This window comes from Lactuca serriola, chromosome 4 (assembly GCF_051521515.1).
Source record: "Lactuca serriola cultivar US96UC23 chromosome 4, Lser_US96UC23_V15, whole genome shotgun sequence".
Lineage (NCBI taxonomy): Eukaryota > Viridiplantae > Streptophyta > Magnoliopsida > Asterales > Asteraceae > Lactuca > Lactuca serriola.
This window is the reverse complement of record NC_136411.1, coordinates 204057403-204065946: the sequence shown is the minus strand read 5'-3', so window position 1 is coordinate 204065946 and position 8544 is coordinate 204057403.

The following is an 8544-nucleotide window of genomic DNA, read 5'->3' as shown; positions in this document are numbered from 1 at the left end:
TCAACGTTTTGCCCAACATGCCACTACTCTCGGTTTTCAACAGAGTAAAACCGACTCTTCTTTATTTATACTTAGACAGGGACATGATGTTGCTTATCTTCTCTTATATGTTGATGATATTGTGCTCACTGCCTCCACTACGACTCTACTCCAAAGCATCATCACCAAACTTGGACTAGAGTTTTCCATGACTGATCTTGGCCCACTGAATTACTTTCTCGGGATCTCTGTCACTCGCTCTTCGAAAGGTATGTTTCTTTCGCAGAAGCAATATGCAACCGACCTTCTAAAGCATGCCAATATGTCTGATTGTAATCCATCACGCACACCAGTTGACTCCTCCGCCAAAATTGGTGCCACCGGATCACCAGTTGCTGACCCCACCATGTATCGTAGCCTTGCAGGGGCATTACAGTACTTGACCTTTACGAGACCGGATATCTCCTTTGTCGTTCAGCAGATATGTTTGTATATGCACGACTCTCGAGATCAGCATCTTCAGGCTCTCAAGCACATTCTCCGTTACTTACGTGGGACTCTCGACTATGGTCTTCGGCTCTATTCCTCCCCAGTCTTTTCCATGACTGCTTACTCTGATGCTAATTGGGGGGGATGTCCTGTCACACGACGGTCCACATCTGGCTATTGTGTCTTCCTTGGGGATAATCTCATTTCTTGGTCATCCTAACGACAACACACAGTCTCTCGGTCAAGAAGCCGAGTATCGTGGCGTTGCCAACGCTGTAGCAGAGACATCTTGGCTTCGCAACCTCCTTTTAGAGCTTCACCATCCCTTACGGTCTGCGACCCTAGTATATTGTGACAATATTAGCGCCATATACATGTATTCCAATCCGGTTCAACATCAACGAACAAAACAAATCGAGTTTGACCTGCATTTTGTTCGGGATAAAGTTGCTATTGGTCATATCCGTGTTCTTCATGTTCCGTCTCGCTACCAGTATGTTGATATTTTCACTAAGGGTCTGCCCTATCCTCTATTCTCTGACTTCAGATCCAGTTTGAGTATTCGCCAACATCCCCCTCAAACTACAGGGGCATATTAGTGTATATTATAGGTATAGGCCTAGTAGGGTTCGGCCCATTCTATTGTACTGTATCCTATATATATTATTCAATATATTCCATATGTTTTCAAGGGAAATACTCGACTAATACAATTAACTTCTAAAATATTCGTCCATTATGCCTCTCTGTAACAATTAGGGACCTTTAATCGACCCTCACCTTCACCGACTTTCCCCTTGCTGCCTTTTGCGTGCTCAGTCCACCACTCCACCTATTGTCGTCCAACTAATGACAACCTAATTTCAGATCAATGGTTACCAGTTAGACCGGATGGTATGGGTGGGAGTTTCCCTCATTTTTGTGGGCCATACCTTTTTTTCCTTCACCTAAATCCCAAGGAATGGTGCTTCCCTCACTAATTTTTTTTAAATAAAATTAAGTGCTTTTAATGATAATTGGAATATAAAAGTATAGTGTCTATTTTGTAATTTTCGAAAACTATTTTTGTGAAGAAAAATTAAAACTGAGTGTATTTTGCCATAAGACCAAAACATAGGGACCAAATATGCCATTTCCAGAAACTTCTCATTTTCTTTCTTCTTCCTCGTTAAAACCTGCAAACTCAAAAAAAAACAAAATAATAATAATAATAATAATAATAATAATAATAATAATAATTCAAGCCACTAACAAAAAAAATAGATTGCGGGAACCCCTCACCCACCTCCCCGCGCCTCCTATCCCGTACCGTCAGTGCGGTGTTCGTCTGAGTAGGAATGACTCCCGCACATCCTTCCCAGTCTACTCCGTCCGGCCTTACAACAGTACAACTATTCTTGAAATATTTCTTGATTTGTTTGTTAAGCTTTTGTTTTGAAAATTCATGTTGCTCGTGTCCTTGACTCATGGTTATTGCTTTGCTACGTTGTTGTTTTCTTCTCATTTAGGGTAGTCTTTGTATTTCTTATTAAAGAACACATTCATTGTTGGACATTGTAGTCTTTGCAATTCTCCAATTTATCTGTCCAAATTGTTTATTTGTTGAGAGTTGTTGATTTGCTAAATATAGTTGTTGTTCAATAATGTTTAAATAGGTAAAAGAATATGCAACACCAATTGGTACCTTATGGAAACACAGAACATAGAATGCTACACATAAATCCCTCTCGTAAACATCCAACCAGTACGTCGACCTGATTATAATGTTTTGTATAATCCAACTTTGCTACCTTTGAGAGAATGAAACATTTTTTTTCTCAAAATCAAAATAAGTGTATTTTTATTCACGGGTTGTTTTCTCCAACTATTTTATCTTTTACGTGGCCATCATGTACTTGTATTTAAATTGTGCTTCAGGTTCTCATGGAATAGCTAGGAAAAAAGAAATTATCATCCACACGTACTGCATTTCTGATCTTATCTTTATCAAACTTTTGACAATTTATGAAGGTTCATACACTTCTTGTCATGTTTCTCAATTTTATTTTTTTATATTTGAAGGGTGTGCTATTCTTGATTACATAAGAGATCGCGCTTCTAGACGATTCCGTGTCATTTAAGAATATATAAGAAGAAAACGATTCCTGAAGGGTTGTGCACGGTGTTACAGGTTTTCTGATGTAGATATGGTGCGGGAGTAACCTGATGGTCAACTTCATTCCCTTTTTTTCTTGACAAAATTGTTGTTATCTACATATAGCTTGTGGTGATGGTGCTAAAATATAGGAATATTGTTTGTGTGGGTGGTGTTCGGTGGTCCAAGAAGCAGTAAAGGAGGGTAATGTTAGGTTTGGATGCCTTTCAACACTTAAATCATATGCCTTTCCTACCAAAAAAGCCCTAAATTAGCATAAATAAAGAAATAAAATATGATACACGTTTTGGTAATTAATAATGGAGAACCAAATGCATTACATAGGAGACATAGCAAGTGAATTATCAACAGAGACATAGCAAGTGAATTATCATCATTTGTTATCTCTCTACAATCTGGGATATGCAATTTGCTTGGATTAAAAAAAAGTATGTGAATAGCACAACACTTGGACTTATTAAACACGATGGAAGAATTTGTGTTTTAAAAATATAGACATAATTTTGAATATAAATTTTTGATGATAAAAAAAGGGTTTAAGTTATTTTTACTCACTCAACTTTTTTAAAGGTTTTATTTTGGTCATTATATTTTATTTAAGTTCTCATTAGTCATTGAACTTATTTGTTTTTGGTCATTTTGGCCACTCTAACCGATAATAGCCGGTATATGACATTGTCAATGTTATAATTAGTCATTAAACTTTTTCTTGATGTTTTATTTTAGTCATTATATTTTATTTAATCTACTGTTGATCATTATTTTTTTTTATTTTTATTTTTTTTCATTTTAGTCACTCTATTTTTGTTATTATCATTTATAAAAAAAAAAAATTAAAAAACTATATTTTTTTCATTCCTCCACAACTAAACTTGTTCCATCAATTATTTTAGAATAAATTATATGAATAATCCTTTTGACTAATTTTGCATCCGACCATAAATCACAATAGTATTCTTTTAAAGTCATTGGTATCGTTCGAGTCAAATAAGTTAATGACTAAATTCGTACCCTACCGTAAATCACAAGGATTATTCATATAATTTACTCTAAATAATTGATGTAACAAGTTTAGTTGTAGAAAAAAGGAAAAAATAGTATGTTTTTTTTTTAATTTTTTATAAATGACATTCAAAAAACTAGAGTGACTAAAATGAAAAAAATAAAAAAGTTCAGTGACCAACGGTAGAATAATGACTAAAATATAACACTCCGAAAAGTTCAATGACTAGTTACAACCTTAACAATGTCGCTCGTTTTATATACATGTTATCCTCGGTTATAGTGACCAAAATGAAAAAAATTAAAAAGTTCAATGACCATAAATTACATATAATCACTTGATTTCCTACGTTTAATATGTGGCTAAAAGATACACATGGATACACGAACAATTAACAAAAACGTCACTATAGAATACCTTCAATCATATCTTTTATTCTTTTATCATGACAAATATTAATTATTAACCACACCTAATATAATACAACATGACCATAAAAACTCCTTAATAAATGAAAATAATTTTGTCACATGTCACTCTCTTATTAACTTAGACACATATCATTTTTTGGTATTTTTGAAAAAATGTTTTTTCCATTTGTCATTTTCTCATTTTTTTTATATTTTTTTAATTAACACGTCCTATTTACACCTCAATTAATAATTGTCTTAATTGAAAATAACAAATAAATTACAATATTAGTACTCATATAATATTTTAATATGTTTCTTTTTAAATTTTAAATATCAAATCTAAAATTTCAAATTTAAATAAATTATTGTTTACACTTTCATCTTTAATGTTTAGTTTTATCAAACCCGTATAACGTATGAGTCTCACACCTAGTTAGTTATAGCCACTTGATTTATTACTTTTATTATATGTCGCAAAATGATACATATGGTCATAGAAACAATTCACCTAACCATAGGTATTATCTTTAGCTACATTAGAATCTATTACATGTTAATTCCAATAAAGCAAACACAAAGACGTCACAATTGGTCATATTTGACTATAGTATTTCACTAATGCTAAACGATACATATGAACGCACAATTGGTCATATTTTATACATATTAAGTATAAAATATTTGAGTCTAAACATTTTTAGATCACAACAAATTAAGGATCATAAACAAGTTGAATCAAAACTTTTTTTTTAATCATAAAAATTTTAGATCATCACATTTTGTATCATATTATGTTCTGCGGTTTTTTTAAGAATTAATATTTCTTAAAATAAAAATAAATACTTCAAAACTTATTTTTGAAAAATTCTTTTTACAAAGTCATTAGTATATTGAGTAGAAGTATCACATTTTGGGTTTTTTTTTCTCTTTTCTTTTACCCATTTAATCTCCAAATAATTAATTTTTGCTAGGAGATGTCAAAATCTAGCACATTATTACAAAAGCATCATATCATCTCGCGAGATATTGACGAGAAATAAAATTAAATATTCACCTTTTATTTTTTTCAATCATGAGGCAATGATTTGCTCTCACAGTCCTCAGTTATTTTTGAGTCCTCATTCCTCGCGAGATATTGACATTATAAGTCTTACCATGACTAAACTCATCCCTCTAATGGTATAAGAGAAGTTTAAGGAGATCTCTTTGATTCATAATGAGGTTGTTTTCTAAAAGTTTTTGCTTACCATCCTCACCGCCTTTGTTTCATTTTGAGAGTCAAGTTATTGAAAGGGTTTCCTAGGATATATATATATATATATATATATATATATATATATATATATATATATATATATATATATATATATATATATATATATATATCAAAGTTTAAAGTATTAACTTAAATATTACAATAGAATCTTGTTTTATTAAAAAAAATGAAACATAAATCACTCATGAGAAATACACATTTTATTTATAATCTGTTGGTGGACCTCCGGTGGTTAACCGACACATCAATTTTAGAGTATAGTCAAAAATGATGTTGAACTCGTGAATGTCTAGCATAACTTAAGTCGGGGATCACACATTTTTGCATGACTGATGCACCATTTTTTCTATGATCTGCGGCGACCGCTTTATAGAATGGAGATAAATATAATATAGGATTAACTTGTCATTGACATCCAATGAATCTCAAAGATTTAGGAATTTCATAGTGATTGAAAATGACATATATTATCGCCTACCTAAATAACTTTGAGGTGTATTTTCGGCGACCCTTTACATATCATAGAGCCAAATATGGATCCTAACCTTGCTAAGTAATTTTATATAGGGTAACTATTTTCTAAGGATTACTAAAACAAACTACAATGAAAGTTGATATGAATGATGTCTATATTCTTATCCACTAAAATGTACTGCTATAAAACCTATGAAATTATAATCTATTAGGATGATCAATCTTATCTAAATTCGTAATTTGGGAATAGTTCTCATAAATGAAAAAAAAAAGATCATGTCTTTGTCAAACCTCTACCTAAATTTCCTTAAACCACCATATTCTAAACTATTAGAAAGAGCAGATATCAAGTGTATGTTTTATACTAATATATTGAAATAAAAATGGAATTTCATCGAGTTAGGAGTTAACTAGGGTTAGTCGACTAACTGACATGTACATATGGTCACTTCACTTTGTTTTTTATATGAACAACTTTGAAATGTGCATGGAAGAGTTGCATAGCATGTCGAGGTTTCCTTTTGGAACTAACATGGCTAATCATAAAAACTCCAACTTCAAATACTCACATATATTTAGTATCATGAATAGATGTATCATGAAGATGAAAGCCAGGTGCACATGGTTAAAAAGGTAGTTAGTGTTGGTATACCTAATTCGGCCCCAAATGGCAAGGAAAAGGAAGTCATATTCTAAGAAATGTTATGATAGGCTATTCATTTCCATAACAGGAAAAGGACCAAGAAAGCATACATGCCCAATACATCTCTGAAGTTAAAAGACTGAAACATGGAGGAGATAATTTGATCATGGATTACGAGCCGAAGCTATTATCCGTAGCATCAAAACACAACTCAGTCTCTTAAATGTTTAGACTTCAATCATAGATATGAATTTGTAATGCCATTCGAATATTACTTTCTAAACTTTAAGTATAGTACTAAGCATAATGTACAGACATTTTCAAGAACGTTCAGTGACTGAAATGAAGTGACTAGACTGAAACATAGGGAAAATAATTTGATCATGAATACTAGGCCCTTGCTACTTCTAATATGATCAAAAGACAAATCTTCTCCCCAAATGTTTAGTCTATAGTCTTATATAATGTTTCATGAGATCATTCTGACTTATTTAAAGGTAGAAAATTTTAACATGTTAAAAAACCATGAAATCTTAAAGTTAGTATATAAATAAGATATATTATTGTTGAATTATCTTCTTGGACATGTAAACGAGAATTATATTATCAAATATCCAGTTAGATAGGACTTTAGAATTCATTTACCATAATTATATGATAAGTGCAAGTCTTATTCATCAAGAAAGTTCAAATCATCTACTTTAGGGATATTGAGATCAAACCAATCTAGACTAACGACCTCACCCATACAAAGACAGAGACAAGACCAAATATATAACATTTGTCTCATTTTTTTGAACCCATTTTTGATAATTGTATAGAGTTGGGACCTAATGGTTGTATTGTAGATTAGTTGATAAACTTTTTTTTAGATTTGCCCAATTCGAAGGGGTGTATATGGGTGTGGATTTTAGGGTGGGGGTGGTATATTGGTAAGGTGGGTAAGAGTATGTGTTGGTGTGGAGTAAGTTAATGGGTGTGGGAGTGCGCTTATAGACATAATCCTTAAGCTATAAACCATAAGTTATACCCCATAAATCCTAATCCCTAAGCCATACTACATAATCCCTAAGACCTAATCCCTAAACGCTAAGCCATAAGACATAATCCCTAAGTCATATAACCGAATTAAAATCTTCATGCCATAAGCCTTTAATCCTTAAGTCATAATCAATAAGCGATAAACCATAATATCTAATCTATATGCCCCAAGTTATAAGTCATAAGCCTTAATACCTAACTATAAGCCATAAACCCTAATCCCTAATATATAAGTCATAAGCCTTAAGCCATGAGCAATAAACCATAAGCCACAAGCCTTAAGCCATAAGATATAAACCATAAGCCATAAGCCATAAACCATGAACCATAATTCATAAACTATGAACCATAATTCATGCCTATAAACCCTAACCCTAAGCCATATGACCTAATCCTTAAGACCTAATCCATAAGCGCTAAGCTATATAACATAATCCCTAACTCATATGACCTAATCATAATCATAATGCCAAAAGCCTTTAATCCGTAACTCATAAGCAATAAGCAATAATCCATAAACCATAAGTCATAATATCTATGCCATAAGCCTTAATCCTTAATCCTTAATCCATAAGCCATAAACCCTAAGCCCTAATACGTAAGCCATACACCATAATACATAATCTCTAAACTACAAGCCTTAAGCCTTAAGTCATAATTTTTAGGTGATGATGGTGGGTGGGGTGGTGGTGGTGGGTGTTGGTTAATAGTGGTGGTAGGTGGTGGTGGTAGGTGGTGGTGATTGTGGTGGGTGGTGGTGGTGGTGGTAGTGGGGGCAGGTGGTGGAGGTGGTTGGTGGTGATGGGTGGTGGTTGTTGGTTACGGTAATGGGTGGTGGCGGGATGTTGATTATGGTGGTTGTGGTAGGTGATGGTGATGGTAGTAGGTGGGGTGGTGGTAGTGACAGGTGGTGGTAATAGTAGTGATGGTGATTGTGGTGTCGTTGGTGCCGAGTGGTGGTGATTGGTGATAGTGGGTTGTAGGTTGTGGTGATGGGTGGTGGTGGGTGGTTGTTAATGGTGGTGACGATGTGTGATAGTGTTGGGTAGTGGTAGTGGTAGTGGCTTGTGG